The sequence below is a fragment of the Mauremys mutica genome, chromosome 6 (assembly GCF_020497125.1).
Source record: "Mauremys mutica isolate MM-2020 ecotype Southern chromosome 6, ASM2049712v1, whole genome shotgun sequence".
Taxonomy (NCBI): Eukaryota; Metazoa; Chordata; order Testudines; family Geoemydidae; genus Mauremys; species Mauremys mutica.
Window position 1 is genome coordinate 13,767,230 of NC_059077.1, and position 27,912 is coordinate 13,795,141.

Genomic DNA, 27,912 nt, shown 5'->3' on the forward strand with positions numbered 1-27,912 from the left:
CCTGGCCACAAAGCCAGCATGGGCACTAGCCAAGTTAATGCGGCTACCAGACCTGTAATCACATACAGACCCCAGGATGCTGCAGGTCTCTCCCGGAGGCTGCTATTTCACATCACTGAGTGATCAAAAGAGCTTTTGGAGAATAAAATCTTAACTGGGTTGACTGACCTGCCAGACCATTACAAAACACAAGTACTTCAGACCCCAGCTTGCTTCAGACTGTGACCCTCTTCGCAGGGTCTTTCTTCAGAGCTCCAGGCCCAAACAGGAGCTGACAGTGTTTATCAACCTTTGGAGCTAGCACCGAGCTCCCTCCTGTACTTAAATGAGGATTCCTCTTCACAGCATGCAAAATCCTGGGCAATGACAACTGTGCTCCTGGCCAGCCTCAGAGGGAAACGGCACCCCTTTGCTCAGCCCGGAAGTCTGAAAGTTCAGAGGGTCTGGTTCACTTGTCACCACGAATAAACTGTGACACGTAGGTTTTGTTTCACTTCTCCCCAGGGCACCCATTGACTTCAGTGGGCTTTGGATCAGGCCCTGAATACAGGATTTGAAATACAAAAAGTGAGTAGCAAGCCCAATGCTAGATCCAGCTCGGGCTGGGGGCAGCATGCGGAGCCCCGTGGTCCCCTGCGTAGGAGCTGGACCTACTGCTGGCCGCTTCCAGGGCGCAGCGCAGTGTCGGAACAGGTAGGGACTAGCCTGCCTGAGCCAGGCAGCACCGCTGACGGGACTTTTAACGGCTCGGTCGGTGGTGCTGACCAGAGCCGCTGTGACCCAGTGCCTTACATTCCGCGACCCAGTACTCGGTCATGACCCACAGTTTGAAAACCAAATGGATGGTAGGCTAATCCTCTGGATATTTATGTGGTTTTATGGTGCTAAAGATGCATCCTGTGCTTTGATCTAGGAAGTTCTACAACTATTTTCCATATGGTTCTATCCTGCACCACATGGGATTTAATTTCCCTCAATAATGGGCCACTCTGTACCACTCAGACACTACAGTGATGGGCACGCATCATTGCATTATATAGACAAGAACCGAGTATGTTGCTTCTTGGGCTGTGGAGACAGAGGGAAAGAGAGTCGGCTGGCTGAGAGCTGCCCGGTCTGAGGGTGAGTCTTTGTACTATCAGCTGTAAGAAAGGGGATGTGGGGAGTCTTTGCTCACTACTCTTGTCACTGCTTGAGATGCCTACCCCCAGCTCTGCTACTGTTGCTGTTTGAGATGAGAACATTCTGCATAAAGAGGCTGAACTTCTGCTGATTCATTTTGGCAGGAGCTGTTCGTTAACTCCCGGCGGCATACAAGGGAGAGGACGCAGGTGATTTTGATGTGTCACACCTCACCTCCATACGGAGGATCCGTGGGATAGGTGCCGGTCCAGGCCGGGGCTGAGGGTTTGGCCGGGAGGGGCACCCCCCCAGGCCATGGCAGGTCCCGGCCAAGCAGGTTCCCTGAGAGCCTGCATGGCGCTTAATAGGCTGCTGCACAGCTTACAGAGAACTTAGGGGAGGGTGCCTACTGAGGAAGAGGGAATCAGGGAGCAGAGACAGGGAGGTTCTGGAGAGAAATCCTAGGAAAGGTTTTGTGCTATTGTTTGCAAGTTTCCGGTAAAGCCAATCCCCAGGAGGCAGAGTTTGGCCACAACGGGTGGAGCTCTTCAGAAGAGCACGGGCTTCAGGCTGACTCTCTGTACAAGGGTGAATTTCCCCCTAATGCAGGGTCCATGCGCTCTCTTGGAGACAGAGAAAGGACAAAGGACCACAAAGGAGTTAGTCACCCAAGTCCCAATTTGGACATCTAACTCCCTTAGGCTTCTTGGAAAAATCTCAGCTTGAGACCCTTCACACCACTAGAAAAGCAGGCTGGAAATTGGAGAAGGGCTCGGCCCAGCTACCACCATGAATACCTATCTGGATCCGAACTTTGCAGCTGGGATCCTATCTATCGCAAACTGCTACACAATCTCTCGTGGGCAGGGGTCTTGCATTCCCAGTGTCACAAATGATCTTGCTTTGCAGCCAAAGGCTGCCTCTGGCACCAGGCTCAGAAATGCCAGTTAGAATGAGAAACTTCCCTCAAAATTCACAACAAACATTGCATGGTTCATTTGCGGCAACAAGCACCTCTCGCCCTGGGAGCTGCCACATGGATTGTGCCATCTGGGTGAAATTTCCCTTTAAGGCGCAGCACTGGCCCAAGGTAAGATACTGGCAGAACCAGGTTTTCCTCTTTGGGCAGCATGGGCAGGCAAGGGAGACAAGGAAAGCTGACATCTGGACCTGACAATAGAAGAGAAACCACTTTAAGATGCAAATGGGTCTGGGTGAGCCTAAGTATGTCTTCTCTCTACTCTGTTTTTTTACATATAGACCAGACCTTAATAATACAGTCAGCGTTTATGAAGCATCCCCGCCCTCAAAGGTGCTCAGGGCACTGCACAGACAATTAAAGAGGCATAATAATAATAATTAAAATATAATTAATGCAGGGTATAAAAATCAAGCACAATGCTCAAAAGCCAGACACTGCAGTAGCATTGGGCCCCACACTACAAGAAGGATGTGGACAAATTGGAAAGAGTCCAGCGGAGGGCAACAAAAATGATTAGGGGGCTGGAACACATGACTTATGAGGAGAGGCTGAGGGAACTGGGATTGTTTAGTCTGCAGAAGAGAAGAATGAGGGGGGATTTGATAGCTGCTTTCAAGTACCTGAAAGGGGGTTCCAAAGAGGATGGATCTAGACTGTTCTCAGTGGTACCTGATGACGGAACAAGGCGCAATGGTCTCAAGTTGCAATGGGGGAGGTTTAGTTTGGATATTAGGAAAAACTTTTTCACTCAGAGAGTGGTGAAGCACTGGAATGGGTTACCTAGGGAGGTGCTGGAATCTCCTTCCTTAGAGGTTTTTAAGGTCAGGCTTGACAAAGTCCTGGCTGGGATGATTTAGTTGGTTTTGGTCCTGCTTTGAGCAGGGGGTTGGACTAGATGACTCCTGAGGTCCCTTCCAACCCTGATATTCTATGATTCTATGGTTCTATGAAGGTAGGGTGTGGATTTCTGCCACCTGTCCTGTAATCTGTGCTGCCATATTCTTCCTTTCCCCCCATTTATTACTGACCAGCCCCCAAAGATAGGCCAGATGTCTGTTTTCCAACTGATCTCCTGCTAGCTCTGTTTTTTTCTTCTTCTTCCTTGATTTGTTTTTAAAGAGATTGACTCATGGATGGTTAATTTTAAAGGGATCTTTAATTTGGAGACCACTTTCCACTGACCTTCTTAAGTGCACTTTTGCTACATACATTAAGGGTGAAATTCACCTTGTGTTTTGGGATGGCATGAGGCCCAGGCACCACACAAGTGCCATGTGAGCCCGTCTGGAGGGGTTAAAGTGGAACATGAGTGGAATGTTGGCTTCACACTGGCCTCTGCAAAGAGAGGGTGAGAGACTGGGAAAAATTCCCTGTCAAAATCTGTAAGGCCTCTATCTTCCTTCTAGTCACTCCTCCAAACTCACCTCTTCTATAATATGCACAGAATCATAGAAATGTAGGGTTGGGAGGGACCTTGAGAAGTCATCAAGTCCAGCCTTCTGTGCTGAAGCAGCACCAAGTAAAGCTAAACCATCTCTGACAGATGGTTGTCCAACCTGTTCTTAAAAACCTCCAATGATGGGGATTCCATCCATCATCATAGAGTTTAACTATCCTTATAGTTAGAACCATTTCCCTAATTTCTAATCTAAATCTCCCTTGCTGCAGATTAAGTCCATTACTTCTTGTTCTACCTTCAGTGGAGGGAGAACAATTGATCATAGTCTTCTTTATAACAGCCCTTAACATATTTGAAGACTGTTAGCAGATCCCCCCTCAGCCTTCTTTTCTCAAGAACAAACATGTCTAGTTTTTTTTAACCGTTTCTTATAGGTCAGGTTTTCAAATGCTTCTATCATTTTTGTTGCTCTCCTCCGGACTCAATCCAATTTGTCCACATCTTTCCTAAGTGTGGCACCCAGAACTGGACACAATACTCCAGCTGAGACTTCACCAATGCCGAGTAGAGTGTGACAATTACCTTCTGTGTCTTCCATCTGACACTGCTGTCACTACACTCCAGAATGACGTAACCCCTTTTTTGCAACTCCATCACATTGTTGACTTATATTCAGTTTGTGACTCATTATAACCCCCGCGTCCCTTTTACTAGTACTATCACCTAGCCGGCTATTCTCCATTTTGTAGTTGTGCATTTGATTTTTTCTTCCTAAGTGAATTACTTTGCACTTATCTTCATTGAATTTCATCTTGTTGATTTGAAACCAATTCTCCAATTTGTCAAGGTCCTTTTGAATTCTAATCCTATCTGGTAAAGTGCCTGCAACCCCACCCAGCCTGGTGTCATCTGCACGTTTTATAAGCGTACTCTCCACTCTATTATCCAAGTCATTAATGAAAAAAATTGAATAGTTCCAGACTAAGGATTGATCCCTGCAGGACCCCTCTAAATACACCCTCCCAGTCTGAGAGCGAGCCATTGATAACTACTCTTTGAATATGGTCTTTAAACCAGTTGTGCACTCTCCTTATAGTAAATTCATCTAGACCGCACTTCCCTTGTTTGCTTATGAGAATGTCATGTGAGTCTCTGTCATAAGCTTTACCAAAATCAAGATATATCACATCTACTGCTTTCCCCGCAATCTGTTAGGCCAGTAACCCTCTCAAAAAAGAAAATTAGGTTGGTTTGGCATGATTTGTTCTTCACAAATCCATGCTGGCTATTCCTTATAAACCTATTATCTTCTAGGAGCTTACAAACTGATTGTTTAATAATTTGTTCCAGTATCGAAGTTAGGCTGACTGGTCTATAATTCCAAGGATCCTCTTTATTACCCTTTTTTAAGATCGGTACTATGTTTGCCTTTCCCCAGTCCTCTAGGACCTCACCCATCCTCCATGAGTTCCCAAAGATAATTGCTAATGGTTTCAAAATTGCTTCAGTGAGTACCTCGAGTACCTTAGGCTGAATTTCATCATGCCCTGAAACTTGAATACATCTAACTTATCTAAATATTCTTTACCATGTCTTTTCTCTATTTTGGCTTGAATTCCTTCCCCCTTGTTAATATTAATTGTGTTGAGTATCTGGTCACCATTAACCTGTTCAGTGAAGACTGAAGCAAAAGAGGCATTAAACACCCCAGCCTTCTTGATGTCATCAGTTATTAGCTCTCCTTCCCTGCTAAGTAGGGGACCTATGCTTTCCTTTGTCTTGCTCTTGCTCCTTATGTATTTAAAGAACCTCTTCTTATTCCCTTTTATGCCCCTTGCTAGATGTAACTCATTGTGTGTCTTAGCCTTTCTGACTTTGTCCCTATATGCCTGTGATATTCTTCTGTACTGCACCTTAGCAATTCATCCATGTTTCCACTTTTTGTAGGATTCCCTTTTGATCTTCAGGTCATAAAGAGCTCCTGATTGAGCCATTTCAGCCTCTTATTTTTCTTCCTATCTTTTCTTCACGCTGGGATGGTTTGCAGTTGTGCCTTTAATAGGGGCTCCAGGAGAGATTGCTAGCTCTCCTGAACTCCTTTAGCCCTTAGATTTTGCAGAGGAAACCCAACTGATAACAGCTCGGCAAGTGGCGTGTTGGGATACTGCTCCTGCTCAGCTAAGAAATGTGCAACCTCTTATTATTTGTATTCCCCTGGTCCCCGCCAGCACCCACCTGGCCAATTTGTTTGTCTCATCCACCTATTGGGTCTTGTATTTCATACCATAAGTTCTTTGGGGTAGGGACTACCATTCACTCTGTGTATGAACAGCACATAGCAATGGTGGGACCCTGACCTGCTGAGTCTCACCTTAACACATTTAAAATTGCCTTCACCAAATAAGAGCTAGAGAAATAGATTGCATCCTGGAACAGGACATCCATGTACCCTGAGATAAACTGCCTCAATACAGAAAAATAAAATCCAGAGACCGCACACCCCAAGTGGATACCTACCACCACACACTGGAATCCATAACAAGGTATCATCAAACAATTACAACCCTTACTTGATGGGGACCCCAGCGTAAAAGAGATCTTTCCTGATCCCCATCTTCTGGCCTTCAAACACCGCCCCCAACCTCATCAAACTCATCACCAGAAGCAAGCTGTCCCACAGACCAGGAAACACCAACTCAAAGCAGCACCAGACCCTGCCGAAACAAGAGATGCAAAACCTGCAGATATATCTCCACTGCTATGATGACCAACATCCCACACAACACACCTTTCAAGATCTCTGGGTTCTAAACACGCTGTATCACAACATGTATCTCATCCAGTGCATCAAATGCCCCTATAACAGCCATGTAGATGAAACAAGACAATTACTTCACTCTCAGCTGAACTCACACAGAAAAATGATAAAAGGCAAAGACACCCTTTCATCTGGGGGCAAACACTTTTCACAGAATGATCACTCCATATCTGACCTCTCTGTCCTCATCCTCAAAGGAAATCTGCACAACACCGTCAAAAGATGAGCCTGGGAGCTTAAATTCATAACTTGCTAGAGACTAAAAATCATGGACTCCGTAGAGATCCTGGTTTTGTGTCTCGTTACAATAATCTATAAACCACTAATTGTAAACCTCGTTTGTCCTATGACTGGAGGGGTGTTAATTTCCCACTTCATTTTGAATGGTTTCTTGCAACATCTGTTAACTCCTTATGCTTAACAATCTGTTCCACCTTGAATTTAGCTGTGACACTCTGAGTGCCTTTCCCAGACCTGAAGAACAGCTCTGTGTAGCTCAAAAGCTTTTATCTCACACCAGCAGAAGTTGGTCCAATACAAGATATTACTTCACCCACCTTGTCTCTTTAAATAATAATAATCAGCTGAACGCTGCTGCCAGGCTGAACTGTGAGAGGAGCAGCTGTCATTTCTTCGTGAGCTCCCACGTTCAAGTTCTGCAGCATCGAAGGAGTTTATAACTCTGAAAGGCTCCTCTAGCTTCTATGCCGTTCTCCCCCCGGGCTCCTTGTTCTCTTTCACATCACAGCCTCGCTGCTACCCAGCCACCAGAAGAGTCCCAGAGAAACAAGAGACCCAGCACTAGCATTTTAATGTGGGGAGCAGCTTTTAATTCATTGCTATAAAAAGCCTAATTCTCAGCAATTTTAATCACTCTAGAGGCCTCTGCGAAGTTCCAAAGATTTCCTCCCTTGCCAACTGTCACCTCCCACCTGCAGCATCTCCCCCATCCACAGGGCTCGGCCCAAGTGACCCATTAACATTCCCTTCTTCTTGTAAATATTGCCTGAGCAGCCCTGCCTGCCTCCTGGCCTCAATTAATTGTGGCCTGGGGGAGAAGGAGATAAGTGAGCACTAAAATTTAACTATGTCTCCACAGATGGTAAAAATAAAGTTTGATGTGACAAGTGAGGGCAGCAGGAAATAGAGCTGGCTTGGAGCAGCCACTCATTCTGCAAGGCAAAGGGGGAACAGAAATCCAGCTGACCTGTAGATTCTATTTTCCTAGATATTTTTGTGGCTTGCCCAGGTCAGACAATTTTGCAGCCTTGTTGTGCTGCCTGTTTGCTGATGGTGTGATCCTTCCCTTCACACTTGCTCTTTTTGTTCTGTTCCGCTTCCCCAGACAGGGTATATTTTTTAAAGGCTCATGGAAGATGCCTCATTGAGAATCCTGGAGATGGATGCCCTCTGCTCAGTGCAGGAATGCGAGCTACCTCCATGTTACACCCCTAATGAGATTCAACCCCAACCTGCTGAGGTGAAAGGTTAGTTCAGTCTCTGGGGCCCGTTCAATCCGTGTCTGTCTGCTGTCGAGTGTGAGACACTTGGGGCAGTTCTGTGATGTCCTGTGGAATGTGGTGGGAGGCCACCAGCTTATTTCACAGAGGCCAACAGAGCCTTCAGGTAGCAGCTTCCACACATTACCAGTCTCATCCCATTTCCAACCGGCGGCCCTAACGTGATAAACTCCCTAGTCCCATCAGCAAGCCCCTAGCTCATCCAGCTCACCTAGCTCATGTCTCGATGTTAACATAACATTCTGGTTGGTGATTTCAGAGGTTCCATCCACGCTTCTTCTCACAAGCATCGACCCTGTGAGGCATAGGTGATCCCAGAGAGGCACTGAGCTCGTTCATCTCCCATTACTATTATGGAGGCTGAGAAAATTCAGCATCTCACAGGATTTGGCTTTCAGGGACTGAACACCACACAGGAAGTAGATTATTTTTAAGGGTCTAGAAAAGAAGGGCTCCACTCTCCTCATTTTTAGGTCCAGATCCTGCTTCCTTCAGTGCCCCTGACAAAACTCTCAATGATTTCAAGCTTGGGTGCTTCAGGCTCAATCCAAATCCCATTGATGTCAGTGAAGAGACTCTCATTGACTTCAGTGAGAGCTGGATTGGGCCCTAAGTCTCCTAACATAAGGTGAAATTCAGGCCTACACAAACACCACTCAAGTCCCACTCAGCCCCCATGGGTTGTATTGGCCATTGCACAGGGGCCAATCTCACCTATCATGCACAGTTCCATTATATTGCTGGGTACTGCAGGTACAGAATGCTCCCTCTAATAAATCAAGGGATCCCTGCAACAGTTTCTTGTTTAAAAAGGCAGTTTTTGCACGACACCAGCACCTGAAACGTAATTGGTACCTTCATCTGTGTGCAAGATTTCCAACTCCTGCTGCAAAGAGCAACAGGTTATCCTTTACCGTGTCCGAACAAAACAATGGAGCCTCTGCTGGAACAAAAGCAAAGACTGCTGATAGGGTGTTTTTCCCCCCCAAGACACCTCCCTATTCCCTAAGAATGAAGTGTCTAAGAAGAATAAGAACCCCCTACCCCCAATGCTAATATATGCCCCTGCATCCTAAGGACCCTATTACAGTACACTGCATGCAACGCTTTCAATATTTAAGGAAAAAAAATGTGTGTGTAGAGGAGAGGAGATGTGGAATCCCTACTGGCTCCAGAGTTTCTTTTGAGACATGCTGCTTCTAGCACAGACTTTATTTCATCTTTTCATAAGTAACTCTTACCAGGAGACATTCAAAAAGGGGGCATCTAAATGGAGAAAAGTTGGTCTCCAAATGCATTTTCTTTTGCTAGGGACTCTTTTGGGGAGCGATTCAGACTGGGGAGACACAGTGCAATCTGTACTTCTAAATTAGCTTCCAGGCACTCAGGATGCTTATTATTCATTCTATAAAAATATTAGGTAATGTCTTTCGCCCCTTTCAATGTACGGACTATGGCTCTTTGATGCATTGTGTGACTTGAAAGTTTCATACCTAAAGAAGAGTCTCTTTTAAGTCTCCACTTTTATCAAGCGTATTCTGTTCTCCTCTCTATAATACACACAATGACATAAGAATCTTGACCTGTTTCGTGTCTGATGGGCTGAAATCTCAGGCACATAGGATAAAACAGCCGTTTCCATCAATACAGTTTAAACACTTACAGTTCTATTCAGTCAGATATTGCCTAGGGGCCTGCCATGCCACAGAAAGCTGCAGAAATTGGCTCTATAGACAGCTGACCAATTAAGCAGTAAGAACTGACCCTTTCCAGAGTTGCTTTTCTTTTTTGCTTTGCCTTGTGCTGGTTGGGAGTTGGAGTGACTCACAGCAGGAGGCGAGATCCTGTCCAACCTAGATTTGTTTTCTTTTTTTAACTAGATTTTTGCATGTTTCCCTCTGTAGCTACATTAGGGCATAATCATGGAGGTCAATGGGAGCAAGACCACATCCTTAATCTCAGACAGCGCAGTGTAAGAGGAAGGATGGCCTTGCGGTTAAGGTACAGGCCTGGGACTTACAAGACCTGGGGCAGCAGAAGACCTCTGCTGCAGGCTGTGTGTGGCAAGTTACTTAATTGCTCTCGGACTAAGGGAATGTCTACATAGCAAACAAAACAAACTCACTGAAGTGAGTCTCAGAGCCCACATCAACTGACTTGGGCTTTCAGGGCTTATGCTACAGAACTAAAAATAGCAGTGTAGAGGCCCTGCTTGGACTCCGAGACCCTCCCCCCCTTCACTGGGTTTCAGGGCCCGAGTGGGTTCGTCTACACTGCCATTTTGAGCCCCATGAGCCCGAGTCAGTTGAGCCGGCTCTGAGACGCAATGCTGCAGGGGGTCTTTTGCAGTGTAGATGACCTTGAGCGCCTCTATCTGTGAAATGGGGAGAATAATACTTCCTCAGTCTTGTCTGTTTACCTTTTGACAGGTTTCAGAGTAGCAGCCGTGTTAGTCTGTAGCCACAAAAAGAACAGGAGTCCTTGTGGCACCTTAGAGACTAACAAATTTATTTGAGCATAAGCTTTCGTGGGCTACAAGTACTCCTGTTCTGTTTACTCTGTAAGCTCACTGGGGCAGGGACAGTCTCTCACTATGCAATGAACAGTGCTCAGCATGATGGGGCTCACAGCAAGTACTTCAAGGGAAATAAAAAAAAGTATCTGAATGACAAATGAAAGGCTGGAAGGATCGGATATTTGAAGATCAGGACTAGACATTTTTCTTTAAAAAAAAAATCTTGAAGTGTAGGAGTAAAATTCCAGCCCAACGCAGAGTGCCTTGTCTGGATGAACAAGTCTAATTAAAGAGGGGAGCAGCTCAGTTAGGAACTAACCCTGCAGGGTGGTGGGGGCTTGATCCTGAGGCCTGGAGAGAGCTCTCCCCTCCCACTAATGTCAGTTCCCAGGCCCTACGCAGAAAGCACCTTCTAATGGCTCTAGAATTCCACAGGAGTATTCACAAAGAGAGTATTCCAGAACCCCGTTTACGACAAGGTGATACCGTTCCCCTGGAGCTACCCTATGCAGGATCTCAACTCTCCTGGGTATGTCTTGCACTGCAGTCTGAGATATGATTGCAGCACAGGTAGGCATAGCTCCATTAGCTTTAGCTGTGCTAGCAGGGCTAAAAATAGCAGTGTAGACGCAGCCGTACGGGCCTCAGTGCAGGCTAGCAACATGTGTACGTACCTAAAGTCCCCAGTATGATTGTATAGCACGCAATGAAGTCAGTCCCACCACACCTACACAGGAAAAACTAATGTGGGTATGTTGCTCCATCTCGGACATACCTTCAGACTGACATAAATGAGGTCGGAGGTCTTGAAACCATTGCCAGTTGAGCGATTTCACCTGTTTTGCCAGGGAGATGATTCCTTAAGGCATGTCTACATGGCCCTGCAATGTGGACTATGGGAGTGTGAACTGCACTGAAGTGTTGCACTGTAACTCTCTGGTGGGGACCCTGCTAGTGCAAATTAAATGATACCAGATTCACATTAGCGTAGTCCCATTTCAAACGTGTCTGTGCAAAAGTGGATGAGCTGTTTTGCACCAGCCTGCCAGTGATCAGTATCCAAGCCTGTCTTTCACAATGGCATCAAAACACACATCAGGAAGGCGTGATCCTGCAAACTCTCTCATGTGTGAGTGTCCTTACTCATGTGAGAGTCTGATGTCAATGGTGCCATGGGACTCTTTGTCACTGGCTTCAATGGGACTGCTTCTATAAGGGCAGCTTTAATGAGCAGAGACACGGTTTTCAGACATGTCTGTTAATTTAGGCTCCTTCAGTTTCTAAGGGCTCAAACTTGACACACCCTGGATCTGGCTGAGCATCTGAAGCATCTATTAACTTCAAATGAAGTTGTGGGACCTCTGCACCCATGGAAAATAGGCCCTTGGTGCTGGGCTCCCCAAAACGGATGTAGTCTAAATGAGTGGACAAAATTTTATACTGGAAGCTTGCAGGATCAGGTGCTAATATTGGTCAAACCTGTACTCGGGTTACCAGCAGCCAGTTTGTCACCAAATTGAAAAGTAAGAGCTCCAGTAACTCAAGCCAGCATATTTCTCTCTAGTTAACAGATCCTGAACACACAAGATATACAACTGCCTTAAACTTAGCATAAGTGTAGATTCTATTGTAAATACAGTAGCCTAAAGGTACCAAAAATAATAAGGGGTTGTACTAAAATCTCAGCTCTCGCATTACCCATCCAGTTGTGAGGCTTTTCAGAAGTCCTCTTAAATATCCTTATTAAAATACCATCAAGACAGCCCTAGATTTTGTCCTACATTTTGTGGTAGGGTCCACATGATTGGTGCAGAGCTACAGAACTGGCCTGCTCGAAGCGAGTTGACAGGTCATTATTTTGTGTCCTACAAATTCTATGAGCTGATAAGAAAACTCCACCAATTTGATGTTTTATCAGTTTGTGGGTTGGAAAAAGAAATTATTTCAGTCTAGATAACGATTCTATTTCTTCGCAGCAAATTAGAGTTTTACTTCTCATGGGGACTCCACCAAAAAAGAATAGCGGGAGCTGAGACAGGACAGATCACATACCCGTCAGCAGAAAGATTGTGTCGCAGCTTTCTGAAATGTCTGTGCAAATTGTAAGGAGACTGAAATGGCTCCTTTGAGAAGGAAAAAAAATATGAACAAGGCTGCAGGAGAAAAATCTATTTGGAGAGATTTGCAGACCCCGGGCAAAGTAAACATATGGAAACCCAAGAAAGGATCATGGGATGATTATAAAGACTGATGGATAGTTCAGTAAATCATTAAACAGTATCCAAGTCAAATATGCCAACGAATGCCAATTATTTAAGACTAGCTATAGTATAAATGTATGTTTAATAAGCTGAACCTGCTTTTAGGATTTTATGATTTCTGTTTGCCTCTTTCAGCTAAGGGACAGAGCCTCATCTGGAGTAAATCAGTTTAATGCAAGATCCTCAGTGGCACCTCTATCTAAGTTCTCATATAATGTCCCCAAAGTGGTATGTGAGTACCTCACATGTATTAATTCATTTACTTTCACACGCCTGTGACAGAGGGAAACATCACCATCCCCATCTTAGAGAGAAGGGCTGAGGCCCAGAGAGATTAACAGAGTCTGATCTTGGGAGGTCCTGAGCCCACAGCTCCCTAATTGAGACTCTTCTCATATGGAGGCAGAGGTCTATGCACCAAAGCTCCTCGTAGTGCATAGATCTCAAGGGCACACACACTATTGTTATGGCAGGTGGCACCAGATGGCACTTACCTATACTCTTCTGAGTTCCTTTGCTTAGTGTGTGAGCAAGTTTTGACACTTGGGAAGATATGGTATGTTATTATTAATTTTGGTTTGTGCAAAGGTTTGTATAGAGACAGCTGTGGGATAGAGGGAGCTGTGTGAGTAGCAGGAGAATTTGCTCTCTGCCTTGGGCTCTGATTGGAGTCAGTTCTTGAGACAGAATTGGTCCATGGACCAGGAATTGGCATTAGGCTGAGACTGGGATTGCCAACCATGCTGTTTGAACTCTCAGTCCACCCTTACTTGTGATGATCAATTCTTTACTCCAGGAGCAGCATCGTTACTGTCCGTGGGCTAGATTATGCCACAGCCCATTGTCTGTGTACAAATAAAGCAAGTTACGCTTAGACTATACCACGTCACTGATTTCTCCACCCTGGGAAGCTGACTCACCCTGGACTCCATCTGCTACTGCTTGGCAGAGAGGTGACGCCGGTTTCAGAATGGTACACTGGTGTTAGAAAAAGAGGCAAAAGAGGCAATGCTATATTACTTCTTGTCAGTAAGAATTCGGGAACTTGCAGCATCAGGATTTCGGTACATCAGACCAGTGCTCAGATTAGCGAGAGGGACGTGCACCAAGAGGTGGATGGTGTTATCCTACTTCTCATCCCCAAATCAGCCATAATTGGTGGAAACGGGAACTGGGTGTCACCATCTGTAGCCACCAACAGCAGAAAACATGGCATTAAAGAACGGAGCTTGCCAGACAAGCTTCAGGGTTGCTTCCTTTTTGTAGACATTGTCATGTTGTGGATGAAGGGCAAGTGGTGGCTGGATATATTTGGATTTTATTAAATCATTTGATCCGGTCCTTCACAAAACATAGCGCTCAGATTTAATTCTCGTTGGCTTGGCTATGAATGGAGACTGGAGAACCTGGAGCAAAGGGATAGGGTGAACACAATGTACTAAGCTAGTGGGAGGTGTGGAATGGTGGGGGCAGCACAAGAATCTGAGTTAAACCTTTTTTTAGTATCTTCATTAACAATATAGGAGAGGGAGGAAACAGCTTGCCACACACCATAAGGCAACTAGGGAGGAGTTGAGAACAACCATAAAGAGAGAGGAAAAATGCAAAAAGGATCTAGAGACCATCCAAGTACGTGCAACAGAGGACAAACCGGGCCAAATCCTGACAGGTTCTAAGCATCATCTGCAACTCTTGTTCATGTCAGTCAGGCAGATCCTGAGCCCTCCCTCACGGATGGCGCTGGGCACCTGAAGATCAGGTCTCAGGGGATCCATGAGGCTAGGGGCAAAGCCTCTACCCATTCTGAGGCAAGTGGTCAAATTCCATCCTGGATAGCGCAACCCAGAAAAACCCAGAACAGGATCCTGGCAGTGCTTTCTCCCTCCATCCCCCAGACTCACTCCTCACAGGTATTTCCACAGGCGGGACCTGAGGAGCTCTTGGCATTAGGCACTCTCCCATTTTCTTCAATATGGAGATTGCCTGAGTAAAGGCTGAGAAAAGCCAAGGCCCCAGTTCTGCCCCCTTTACTCGTGACCATTAATTCTTTACTCCATGGGTAGCACCGTTCCTTTCCAGGGGCTAGATTATGCCACACCCATGTTGCTGCACTGTTCCAGGAGCACCCCAGAGACTGCTTGGAGGAGAGGAGGTGGGTGGGTCGGAATTTGCTCCTGGCCTATACCGCTATGCCCTCTGCACCAGCTCACTGCAACCTGTCCTGCCCCCATTCCATACCCCTTCACCACTACCTGTGCTTGGATGGAGGGGGAGTTTCATGCATGCAGTACATTCTCATTTCTGCACACAGCACCCACTTACTCCTCCGCACCCAGACCTCAGGTCCAAGCAGTGCCTGCAGGCATGCCAGGGGAGTTCTTACAGGCATGCAGGACAGGAACCAATCTAATCCCGTGGGACTACTCCAGGAGTGAAGGCACTTCTCAACATGTGCAAGGCTGGCAGAACGAGGCCTGGACAAAGGAGATTAGGACCTGACCCACAGTTATCAAGGTGCTCAGAAAGGGCACAATGCTTCTCAGGATTCAGCCCTTGTGAGCAACAGGGTCACCAATCCAGCTGTGTGGTGACATATGGGGCCAGAGCCTTAGCTGGTGCAATCAGTTCAATGGAGCAACACCAGTTTACACCACCGGAGGATCTGGCCCCTACTCTTCAGCTCGTTTAAATCAAAAATCTGAAATCCTTTCTTTCTACCAATGAATGCTGGGCAACCATCTGACCCATGAGTCCTTCGTCACCCAGGAGGTCTGCATTAGGGCAAGGCATAAGGAAACTACAAGCCATTCATCAAAGTGTTAAACAAAAATCCTTTGGTAACTCATAGGTCTGCGTAGATGGTAAAATATCTGTTTCTCCTTCTTACAGGTAGGGTTACAACATACAAGGAAATACATGCACGATACATGTATAAAGCACAATAATATTCTCAACAGACTGATGGAAAGCAACATGTTGCAGTTCTGTCACTTTACATTTTTTAAAAATAGCTTGTTCTTTTTTGGAGGGGTTTTGGGCTTCTACTGACTCATCAGTGTCCCAGACTGGCTCTCACTGCATACCCTCGACTCCCATTGAGGTCCATAGTGGCTGATGTTGCTCGGCATCTCATAGAAGATGCTTAGCACCATGCAAGATCAGGCCCCAAGAATGTATCCCTCAGGTGGCTAAAAAGTCAGGACAGTAACATCTCTCTGGGAAACCCACTTGCCCTGTTTCTAAAGCCCCTCACTCTTCTAGCAGAGAAACAACCTCAAAGTAGCAGGAATTTATACTCACAATTACCCTTGTCTCGGTTTCAAATCTCAGGCAGACGTTCCCTTTGCAGCCTTGACCATCTCCTGGAAAATTTAAAAAAACGGGAAAAAAAATCAGACCTGATTTATCAACCTGTTGAGATCTCACCCTGATGGCCACATTCTGCCTTCCCTTGGTCCCCTTGAGTAGCACTTCACTCTGCAAGTAGCCTAGGAATCTGGCTACGGGTGAAGGCTAAGGGTGATGTAAACAGGAGTGGATTTACTCCTGATTTACACCAGCATATTGGCCCTGACAACCAGAATCAGGCCCTGACACCCTCACAACACTCACCCCAACCTCATGAAATCACTTTTTTACTGTAAAGGTATAATACAATTCCATACCCATTGCCTGATGAATCATGCTTACAATGTCCAGATCAGCATCTTATCCCTCTTTGTGCTCGACAACTAAGCCTGTAGTTCTGTAGCATGAAATTACCTAGCAGCATCACACAATAGACTCCGAGGTGCTACCCAAACTGGTCTGGCATCTCCTTCAACATCAGCCTGAACTGAATCCTAACCGCCTGGCAAAAGATAATATCAAAACAAGGGCAAAACTGTGTAACAAAGACAGTCACATACCAGGAACTACATTCACTTCAATGTTAAGATTGTGATGCACATAAAAGGTCCTTCTTGGACTCTAAACTGTGGGAGACCAGGGCCATGTCTTCCTACTGTGTATACAGTACCTAGTACCATGGGCTGATTGGAATCTCTGGGCACTGTTACAATATAAATAGAAATAAAACCAACAGCAGCAAATGCCAGGAAATCTTCAAAGCGGGATGCTCCATCCTGTTGTGAAATAAGAAAAGGCAAGGACTTGAATTCAAGTGGGCATATCCAACGTGTTATCAGGGTGAAATCCACCTCTCTGAAGAGGGCTAGAGCAGGGGTCCCCAACACGGTGCCTGCGGGCGCCATGGCGCCCACGGGGGCATCTAAATGCATCCGCGTCCTGGCCGGTGGTGGAGCAGCCGCCGAAATGCCGCTGAATTTCGGCGGCATTTCAGCAGCAACGCCTCTCAATGACGCTGCTTGCCGCCGACAAGTGATGTCATTGAGAGGCATCGCCGCCGAAATGCTGCAGAAATTTGGCGGCATTTTGGCGGATGCTCCACCGCCGCCACAGTCCTTCGTCTGGCGCCTGCCAGACGAAAAGGTTGGGGACCACTGGGCTAGAGCAATGGCTGCCATTTTGGCTGATACACTGGGGACCTCCAGAACTAAATGCAAGAGCTACTACAATCTGGCCTGGTAAGAATACACGCATCTTCACTAAAACAACCAAATCATTGTTTTTCATGGTAAAATCTTTTGAGTGTACTACTTCTTACATGGCTTTGTGAAACCCAGACACAGCAGCACTGTGGCAGCAGAGAAAGCAAAACAGATTAGAAATTAGAAGTGGATTAAGAATCCAGATTAGGTTTAAGACTTGAGCCCAAACATGGCCTAAAATTTGGATTTAAAAAGGAGGATACTTTTTTTTATATCAGTGGATCTTCAACAATCAGTGAAGATACAACACAATTACAGTTTCTCTGTGATCTAGCAGAGTGCAACCAAGCTGGAGTCACTCAGATAACAGAGAAAATAGGCATGTATTGTGCTTAATCTAATTGTTTACATTTGGCAGGGGCAGATCAAATTTGATTTTTTATATTTGCTAAATTTTGAATTAGAAGATGTCAACAAAATATAAAAGATGATGGTTATAATTAGTCATTTAGAGCTGGAAACTCAGACTAAGGTGTTGAGGCAATAAACTACTGAGACTGCTTATGTACATTTCCTGGTTGATTTCAATTATTCAAACAGTCCTTCCTCTTCTACTGAAATCCTGGACCAGACTCTCTGGGACACTGTTTTATGGGATGGTGCAAATTTCATTTTCTCTTTGGATCTACAAGTAGGTTAATGTCCCAGAATAGAATAATAAGGGGCTTTGAGCATTTTAACTATTTTATTAAATGTGTGAGATCATTATAGTTTACAAAAGTTCAAGAAGCGAAAAGGGAACAGAACCCCAGTAATCTCTTCAATGCTCTGTATTTTCCCTTGTCACGTAGCTAAGGTCTTAAATAATAACTGCATATTTATTTATGTAGTAAGCAATGCCTGGAGTCACAGGTAACTTTTATATCGCACAGTGGTTTGTGCAACATCCCCCTGGCTGCACTCTGTTCAGTGATCTAACAGTAAAGCCCGTGGTATAATCGGACAGCAAGAGCGAGCCTTCTCTGCCACTAATGATGCTGTTTGCTTTTGAGAATCTGGAGCTGTTCTGACCTTGTGCACTTAAGCCTGACCTCCTGTCCTAGCCCCATCCCCAATTCAGATCATTAGCTGATGAGTAAGCACTCTGCTCAGGACTAATGGCTCATTTGGTGCTAAATAGCAGAAAGTCAACAACAAAGGGGCAAAGAGTTGAATATGGTCCATTGTCAACATAACCACAGGGCTTATTACTTGCAGGCCGTACTCAGGCAAAACTCCCATTGAAGTCATAGGGTACCTGCAATGGATTGGTTTGGTGCATGAGATCACTGGGTGAAATCTTAGCCCTATTGAAAACAATGTGAAAATTCCTATTGGTTTCAACAAGGTTTTCATGCCAGGTTTTCCTCTAGTGGCTGACAACAGCACTACAACACCCTGATATTTACGCTTAAAGAAATTCTCCTTTAGCTCAAGAGACAGAGGCCTCAATTTTTGCTGATGAAGGTCCCAGGTACAATCCTCACAGACAAAATGGCTCGCTACATAAGGTCTAGGTTCATCATTTGTAGACCAGAAGGAATCTCCTAGGAGAGTATATAAAATGTATTCGGATATACAAGGGACTGTGGTGCATTACGGTGTGACAAGCTACCTACAGTTCAAGAGTAGATCTGAAAGTTTTCTGAAGACCGTAAACAAACCAACCACTTTGTGTAAATACCAACTAGCGTTCAGCTTGCTGGACAAAAGAGGCACAGCTTCCTGCAGCTCTTCCAAAATGAGATGGTTTGTGACCGATGCCATTTGCTTTGAGCCAGCCCAGTAAAATGTTCTCGGAGTCTGAATGAGATGATAAGGCTCTATCGTGGCTTTTCTTGTAGTCACAATGTCTCTTTTAGCTACTTAGGTTGGATGAACCAAACATACCCTACTAGATATGGTGTCAGGTTTCTAATTCATCTCTTTCACTCTGAATGCATCATTAACGTGCCGCATCAGATCTCCCATGAATCTATTCTTCCTACCATAGAATTACTATAAGGGAAGTGTTGAGGCAATAAACTACTGAGACTACTGAGACTGCTGCCTGGTGTGATCTAGCATCTAACAACCACGGATGACCCACCCTCCTTAGAAAGGAAGCCGTGTTTGACCAGCTGGAGAACAAAGGGCCGAGGAGGAGGGACAGGTGACAGTGTTTGCCAGGTGATAAGAGCAAAGGACTGAGGGGGGGGCTGGGGTGGGAGTGGGTGGGTTGCAGTTAGAGTGGGCTGCTGGAAGGAAGAAGACTCTGCTGGTCTGGGAAAAGAGGGACCAGGCTCTGGGCTGACAGAGATGGACTGTGCTGTAACTTTCTGTTCTCTATGATAACCAAGGACTTTCTACGCTGTGTTCCAGACATCTAATAAACCCTCTTGCTTTTACAGCACTGGCTGAGAGTCACTGCAGTTTAAGGGAGGCGGAGATGCATTGCTCCCTTTGGGTGGACAAGTCTCTCTCAGGTATCCAACTCAGGTGGACTCACTGACGGGAGCTCACAGCATGAAGCAGGGATGCTGAAGGCTCCGGGGTTCAGTCCCAGGAGGCGGTGAAGCCAAGTGGCTTACCCTAGTGAAAGAGTGCAACCCTAAGGGTCTGGCACACTGAAGGGCTCTTCCCAGGGACTGTTCAAGAGCACTGGATGTGTGACACCTGGTCTGACACCAATAGCTGGAAGGCGCTGCTACTGCATGAAGCCTGCAAAGACAATGGGGCTCTCTCTGAGCCACAAGGTAAAGTATGGGGCAGCTTCCAGGGCTCTTTGCAACCTGGCTCTGTTCCTTGACTATCTGGCTGATGAGTGTGATAAGACACAGAACTTTAACTCATTAATGTAAGAACTGGGAAGTAGAGGAGAGCCTCTGTTTTAATACACTGAAAAGTCTACGGCTGTGTAGGGTGTCACGTCTCTTGCTGTGCTGCAGTACCTAGCCAATCTGCAGTCTCCTGGTGCCACAAGGAATAAAACTCAGATTCCCCAGCTCCAGAGACAAAGACGCCCACTTGAATTAAAGAAGGATCTCCTTCAGCTATTTGCAGGAAAAGGCCTATGACACACAAACGAGCAATTCTGATTTGATATAGCAAAGGGGAACAGCACTCATACACAAACACACGGAGCATCATTGCAATGCATTGGCTAATATCATAAAAAAGCAGCTCTGACAATGAGAGGCCAGGGACTTACTTCCACCCAAACAAACTTCACAAATCACTCCCTGACAGAGATCTCTTCCCCGTCTTTTAAATAAACCTCTCCTGGTTAGACAGCGTTACTGAACAGCTGTGAATTAACACCCTTCGATGCACTGGAAAGCAGATGCTGGTACAGGCTGGCTAAGCAGTGTCTCTATTCTGCTCATTAACGTTACAATCATCTATTCGTTTCAGCACTTTTAAAATCAGGTTTTTTTCATCTTCACTAACATCACCAGTAATGGGAATTGCTGTCTTAAAGCCAACAAACACAAAGGCACTTTCTTGGGGTTTGGCTTCATTAGCCAAGAAATCTCCAAGGTAACAGAATTCAGCTTAAACTTTTCCCTCAGGCACAGCTTGTTCCTAGGGTCCCTGCCTCAGCCCTGCTCTGCCCATGTCCTAGGATCCTTGCTTTCTGTACAGTCACTGCCATCTCCCTTATTGCCAGGTGGCAGAAGGAATCATCATCACCAGTAAGTCAGCAGAACCCACTTAACTCTTTCCCGGCAGGTTTCACACCTGCTAACAAGGTAGAGTGTTAAAGGCAAACACAGCAAGACTGTTACAGGGAGAAATTAGCCACACGGGGTGAAATCCTGGCCCAAGTGAAGACAATAGGAAAAGCCCAATTGACCTTTTTAGGGTCAAGATTTCATGCTCAGAAAAGTCATTCAGCTACTACAGTGATGAGCATCCTAAAAACATAATGTCCCTACTGGGTTAAACTAATGGTCCATCTAGCCCAGTATCCTGTCTTCCAGCAGAGGCCAGTGACAGATGCTTCAAAGGGAATGAAAAGAACTGGTACAATTATCAAGTGATCCATACTCTGTCATCCAGTCCCAAGATCTGGCAGTCAGAGGCTCAGGGACACCCTGATCATCTTAGCTAATAGCCATTGATGGCCCTATCCTCCATGAACTTATCTTACTCTTTTTTGAACCCAGTTGCACTTTTGACCTTCACGTCATTCATTCATTCATTCATTCATGCCCGTCATCCCCTGGCAAAGAGTTCCACAGGTTGGCTGTGCGTTGTGTGAAGAAATATTTCCTTTGGTTTGTTTATAACCTGCTGCCTATTCATTTCAGTGAGTGATGCCTGGTTCTTGTGTTATGTGAAGGGGTAAATAACACTTCCCTATTCACTTTCTCCACTCATGATTTTATAGACCTACATCATATCCCCCTTAGTTGTCTCTTTTCCAACCTCAGCAGTCCCAGTCTTTTTAATCTCTCCTCATATAGAAGCTGTTCCATACCCCTAATCATTTTTGTTGCCCTTCTCTGTACTTGTTTCATTTCTAATATATCTTCTTTGAGACGGGTTGACCAGAACTGTGCGCAGTATTCAAGGTGTGGGTGTACCATGGATTCATGGTATTATGATATTTGCTGTCTTATTATCTATCTTTTTACGAAAGGTTCCTAACAATCTGTTAACTTTTTTTGACTGCCGCTGCACACTGATTGAAAAAGACCCACTATGTCATATATACCAGCCCTCTGCCAGCACTTACTCCCTACACCAGAAATTGAGTATCCTATCATTATAGGTAACCATAGTGAAGGATTAGCAGCAATGAATAATAATTAGTGCCAAAACAGGAAGTCACCCTCCAGACAGTCCAGTGACACAGTTTAAGGCACAGGATGGGTGCTGAACACTAAATAAATGTCTCAAAATCCAACCCTCAAAAACACTTCTGAACATTAATTTTTAATATGCATTGTTACTTGGTCATTGATTTTTAATCACCTTAGATATTATTATTTATCATTATAACATATCTCTGCATTTTCCCCCAGGAATTTATGGGCATTTATTGGTGAATAATTTCTTAGGCTTTGATCTTGCAATTGCTGCATTTAGGCAAAGCCCCACTGAAGTGATAGGGGCTCCATGCAGGCGTAGAAGTCTGCTGCATGTTATCGATTGCAAGACTGGAGCCATGGGCTATAGGAGATCATGTCTTCCTGTGTTTTTGCAGCACTTAGAACAGTGTTTCTCAAACTGGGGTCGCCGCTTGCATAGGGAAAGCCTCTGGCAGGCCGGGCCGGTTTGTTTACCTGCCCGGTCCGCAGGTCCGGCCGATCGCGGCTCCCACTGGCCGCGGTTCGCCGCTGCAGGCCAATGGGAGCTGCTGGAAGCGGCGTGGGTCGAGGGACGTACTGGCCGCCGCTTCCAGCAGCTCCCATTGGCCTGCAGCGGCGAACCGCAGCCAGTGGGAGCCGTGATTGGCCTGGCCTGTGGACGAGACAGGTAAACAAACCAGTCCGGCCCGCCAGGGGCTTTCCCTACGCAAGCGGCAACCCCAGTTTGAGAAACACTGACTTAGAACAATGGAACCCTAAACCTGAACAGGACAGCTCAGCACTCCCACAACAGAAATAAATGAACAATCATAATTTAAGGAAGGGGACAGCCAGTGGGAAAAAGTTACGGGTTTTCCACACTGGATAAATATGTATGAACTCTATAAATTGAATGCATTAAAACCAGTCCACCAAGGAGCACCTGCTTTGTTTCTTAATGTTGATAACATCTACATAATAGTGGAAATTACTACATTGCATTCTGCAACACATCAAAATGACTCTCCTTTAAAAAAGTACCCTGATTGGCAAGCCAATTTAAAATTTACCATAAACTGCAGGATCTCATAAAGTTTACAGCTCGAATCACACTCACTCAGTTCATTGGTTCAGACTGAATATTTGTTTAGCAACTCAGAATAGATATATGACCAAAGTGCTGCAGACAACATATGGGACCTGAGATCTGATCATTACAACCAGAGATCTGCCCACTGCAATCTCCACCCACACTAGTGGAATGAAATCATATGGATAAGAGAAGCATCTTCAGAATTGGACGAGTACATCTGCACTATTCATCAACCATCGTTCCCTGAAGGAGAGAAAAGTCCATTAAGTCAGAATTCCAGAATACCTGCCCAGCAGGAGTTGAGCACCGTTCTGAGACATCAACTCAGTGGAACTGCAATGGGATGTAACTGGTGAAGGTGAGCATGCACTCAGGATCTTTGGACTGAAACTGCACCTTGTGTGTGGGGCTGAACAAAAATCCTGGATCCAAACACCAACTCTCCCTCAGCCCAGATGTGGAGTTGTTTGAAATTCTGCAGCTTGAGCTCCTCTCGGGGTTCTGATATACAACCACAATTCGACTCATTGGGCCTACGTCTGCTCCAAAATTTCAAACTTGAGTGGATCTTTCAGTGAACCTGGTGCAAGTTTACAATGAAACCAGATGTGTGTTGCTTGACCTGGGGCTTTTTTTCTTGGTTCTTGTGGAAATGTAACACCTCTGATCCTTAGTGGGCATTGTCTGTCCTTACAAATAGGGATGCAACACAGTGACTGACTAGGGAAAAAAAATCAATAGGGCTGCTAGCATTACTTCCTATGTAAATGCTTCCTGTTGAAATGTCACCAGAGCAAAGGTATCTGGGCTGAAATGATAAGAGAAGCAGCATGTTTTGAGATGCCTCTCTCTAGCAGTCTGAAAGTAATGTATAGTTTCTGAAATGTCTACATGATAGATGCAACACTGTATAGGATTTGGCTTTGGGGACAGTATATTTAATCCTTCAATTCTCAACGGGGTTGCTGTCAGCTTCAAACTACCATATGTACAATAAAGAGGAAGGATATGCTGATAATAGCACTTCCCTACTTCACAGGGGTGTTGTGAGGATAAACACACGAAAGACTGTGATGGGCTTTGAGGTCTACTGATGAAAACTGTTGTAGAAGAGACAGGTATTGTTATTATTATTATATTATATAAACTAGAGGGCAACGCTCAGCACTAACAGTGTCCAGGGTACCAGTTCAGCCCCAGATCGTGAGAGGGGACTTGCCACGTTTCATTCTTTGTGACCAATCAGGATAGCTAACCCACCCACCTATGTGCCTGATTAAGAAGCAGTGAGGAGACAACCACTTGACCAAGGTGGCAGAGGAGTGAGAGAGGGATAAGGGTTAAACACTGTATGAGGAAGAGGAGAAGGGAGAAAAAGGGGATGAAGCAATTGATCAGGTTTCGAGTTATTTTCAAAGCAAACCCGAGAGTGTGGAACTCTAAAGCAAGTGCTGCTGTAATGATAATGTTGACTATGGAGCCATGGTGCCGTCAGGTTACTGTATTTTCCTAGCAGCTGTGTTTAATTCATTTAAACATGCAAAGCCATCAGGTCAGATCCCATTAGCAGAGCTGGGCTGGAGAAGTACCAGAGGGCAGCCATGCCAGGGGGAGCACCGTAGGCTCCATGCACTGCAGAAACAAACACAGACTGCCCCCAAACAAATCAGAGAGGCTCCTGTATTAGCCAAAGAGAATATGCAAAGCTGTTCCCTTCCCATAGCCTGTAACCAGCCTCAGACACCCACAGTCCCCTGCCACTCATCATTCAATCCTATTCTCTCACTTAATGAACTGGAGATATTTGTGCAACCTTGTCACAGGGGCTGGACGGGCAAAGCGAGAAAAGCTTTCTAAGATCCTTGGGGCAGAGACTGTCTACTACTGTGTTTCTGTACAGCACCTAGCACAACGGGGTACCATTCTTGGCTGGGCCTTAGGCACTACCATAATAAACAAGATTCATAAATAATAAAAGCAACTGCCAAGTTGTGGCCAGAGGCTAGTGCAGATATCTCTCAGTTTAGCTCTTAAAGGTAAAGAGGATGCCCAATACGTGCCCACCCCATATTCTGGGGGCAAATAAGTTTTTACACATCTTAGAACCTCCTTTTGCAAACTGTCCCATTTGGCCATGCAAATGACTATTGCATGCACAAGGCTGATTTTTTTGTTTTGGTTTGTTTTGGTTTGAGTCAGAGGGGTTGAGAAAGCTTGTTTGCTCCAAGCTATGTGCTCAAAATCTTCAGTGCAATCTTGGTCCATTGAAGTCAACGGGAGTTTCACCATTGGCTTCAGTGGGGCCAGATTTTTTGTTCATGCAAATGCATAAATACAAAGACAAAGTAAAATAAGTAATTTTTATTTACATACACATCCCTTCCCCCCACCCCACCCCACCCCCCAATACACTTTGTCAGCCTCTCATTATTGTGCCCGGAGTCCCAGTCCTGCTATTTTTTTGCAGTAGGCAGATCCCCATTGTCTTCAGTGAGGCTCCATGAAGACACAGGTGTACATCAGGAGTACAGATCAGGAGCATCAGGAGTACAGGATCATCAGGAGCAGGAGCATCAGGAGTACAGGATCAGTTCCTCAGTCCCCAGTGCTGAGCACTAAATTCAGTTTAAGGGTCACATCCTGCCACTGTGGGGTGGAAATAGGGTGACTAGATGTCCCAATATTATAGGGACAGTCCTGATTTTTGGGTCTTTTTCTTATATAGGCTCCTATTACCCCCCACCCTCTGTCCCGATTTTTCACACTTGCTGTCTGGTCTCCCTAGGTGGAAAGCCCTTACTGAAGCAAAATTCCCCATTCACCTCAATGGCAATTTTGCCTTAGTAAGGACTAAGGGCCAGATTTTTTAAGGTAGTTAGGCACCTAGTGGTATTTTCAAAAGAGCCTAGGTGCCTGTCTGCATCTTTAGGCACCTAAATACCTTTTAAAATCTGGCCCAAAGTTAAAACGCTAGGTTATGGGCCCCCAAAAGATTACCAAATATAAGCTTTTATATATACACGAAAATTCTAGCCCTCTGCTGGCCTGGATTTGTTTTAAAGCTTGCAGTACACACGTTCATGTTGAGTAGTACCTCACTCCACAGAAGTCCCACTAAAGTCAATTAAGTACTTGTGGAATAAAGCACAATGAGTCATATCACAATCTGGCCCGAAGTTAGTTTGAGCGGCTACATTTGGTATTTGGAAACGTACTAATCTTTCCGGTTTTGGAGAGGTGTACACTGGTTTGCATAATAAATGTCAGGGCAGAGATACAGGTTTTCCACAGATTCACTCCCCCGACTCCTTTTGAAAGAAATCTATTTATTCTGAACGAATTGGCTCTTTCCCAGATGAATGTTGTTTTGTACTCAGTTTAGCTCTGCTGCGAGATATTCATTCTTTTGCATGCCGGTAATGAATTTTCACAGCAAGAATCCTAATCCAGTCCAGTCATGGAGTGTTTTATCAGGACCTCTTTTTTATTTCTATGGGTAAATGGGAATTGCTTTCCTTATCTGTATCTAGAAGCACCTGAGTGGTTTTGGCTTCATATTTCCTATCCTGCTGGAATTCAGGTTGTATCACTATCTGATACTGTATAATTGTCCCTTGTGTTAGTTGCCTTTTTATTTTAAAATGTGAGATTTATTGATTTTAATTTTTATTTTTTTTACTGTTAGTCATTTTGCTTTCAGATTCACTTCCTCTCCTCCAGTCTAGTCATATTTGTTGGGTAGATTTTCTGGAAGCCTGGGGTGGGGTTGGTTTTGCTTTCCACCTGCCCAATGCTTCTGCATGTTACGATTTGAGGATATTTTCTCTGCACCAGCTACACCCCTGCACCTGCCCCCCAGCCAGGTCAATGGGACCCTGGCTACCACCAGCACTGCCCAGGAGCCTTTATGAGCCTTCACAGACTTTAAGAAACAAACTAACCCTACCCCGAGCAATGATTTTATACTCTGAACAGGGAAAAGAGCTAGAGACCCCATGAACCCCACTAGGGATTTCATTCCTGCTAATCCATTTTCCATGGAAGGTGTTCAGATACTACAGTGACGGGTGGCAGTAAAAAAAACCCTTAAGGGTTTGATAGATAATTCTTCATTTCTAGTTTTAAAGCAAACAAAACAAGAGCACAGGTGAATAACTGGGCAGTTGTTCATCACAAGAAAATAGACGAAGATACCTTATCCAAAAAGCTCAAAAGTGTTTCTGAAAAGGCATGAGAAGAAGTGTAAATTCTATAGGTAAAATAATGATGGCTCAGCAGTGTCCTGGCATTAACCTTCACTCTTGAAGGGACACCAGAAGGATAACTCACCTGTAACTACGCCACTCATGAATTATCTGTCTTGTCACTCGTGAAGATAAATCTATCAAATCTAAACCATCACTTACGCTCCCTTTAGCCTGCTCTCTCTGTCTCCTGAGAGACAGAGATATGTTCTTTATCTAGGCAGCAATCAGGAAAGTCTCACCTAATAATCAGTTGTGCATATGTAATAGTAAGGCTTGCATGGAAGCCATGTGTTTATGAGATGTTAGAAAACACAGCAGGATGGAAGTCAGTCCACAGGAAAGAGGCACGTGTCAATGACAACTGTTGCAGAACAGAAACAGTTATCAAGACCCTGAGAAACCCTTCACACGCAGGAAAATGTACGTTAACCAAATCCAGTCGAAAAAAATATGTCTGCACTTCAGATATTGCAGAGAGGGAGTCGGGGAGGAAGAATGAAATTAGTATTAAAAAACTAAATACATGAGGAATTCCAATTAGTATATGAGGAAACACATTGCTGAAGGCCCAAGGAAAACAATTTGCACAGG

General features: G+C 45.2%; 1 protein-coding gene across 2 annotated transcripts in view; it reads right to left on the reverse strand.

The window, feature by feature from the left end:
- The window catches only part of ZBTB7C (zinc finger and BTB domain containing 7C), a 272,862-nt gene that overhangs the window by 109,023 nt on the left and 135,927 nt on the right, over positions 1-27,912 (reverse strand). For both annotated transcript variants that reach the window (XM_045020359.1, XM_045020361.1), the window contains exon 2: positions 15,918-15,979. The gene's annotated coding sequence lies outside the window, so the exon portion shown is untranslated. The remainder of the gene's footprint in view (positions 1-15,917; positions 15,980-27,912) is intronic.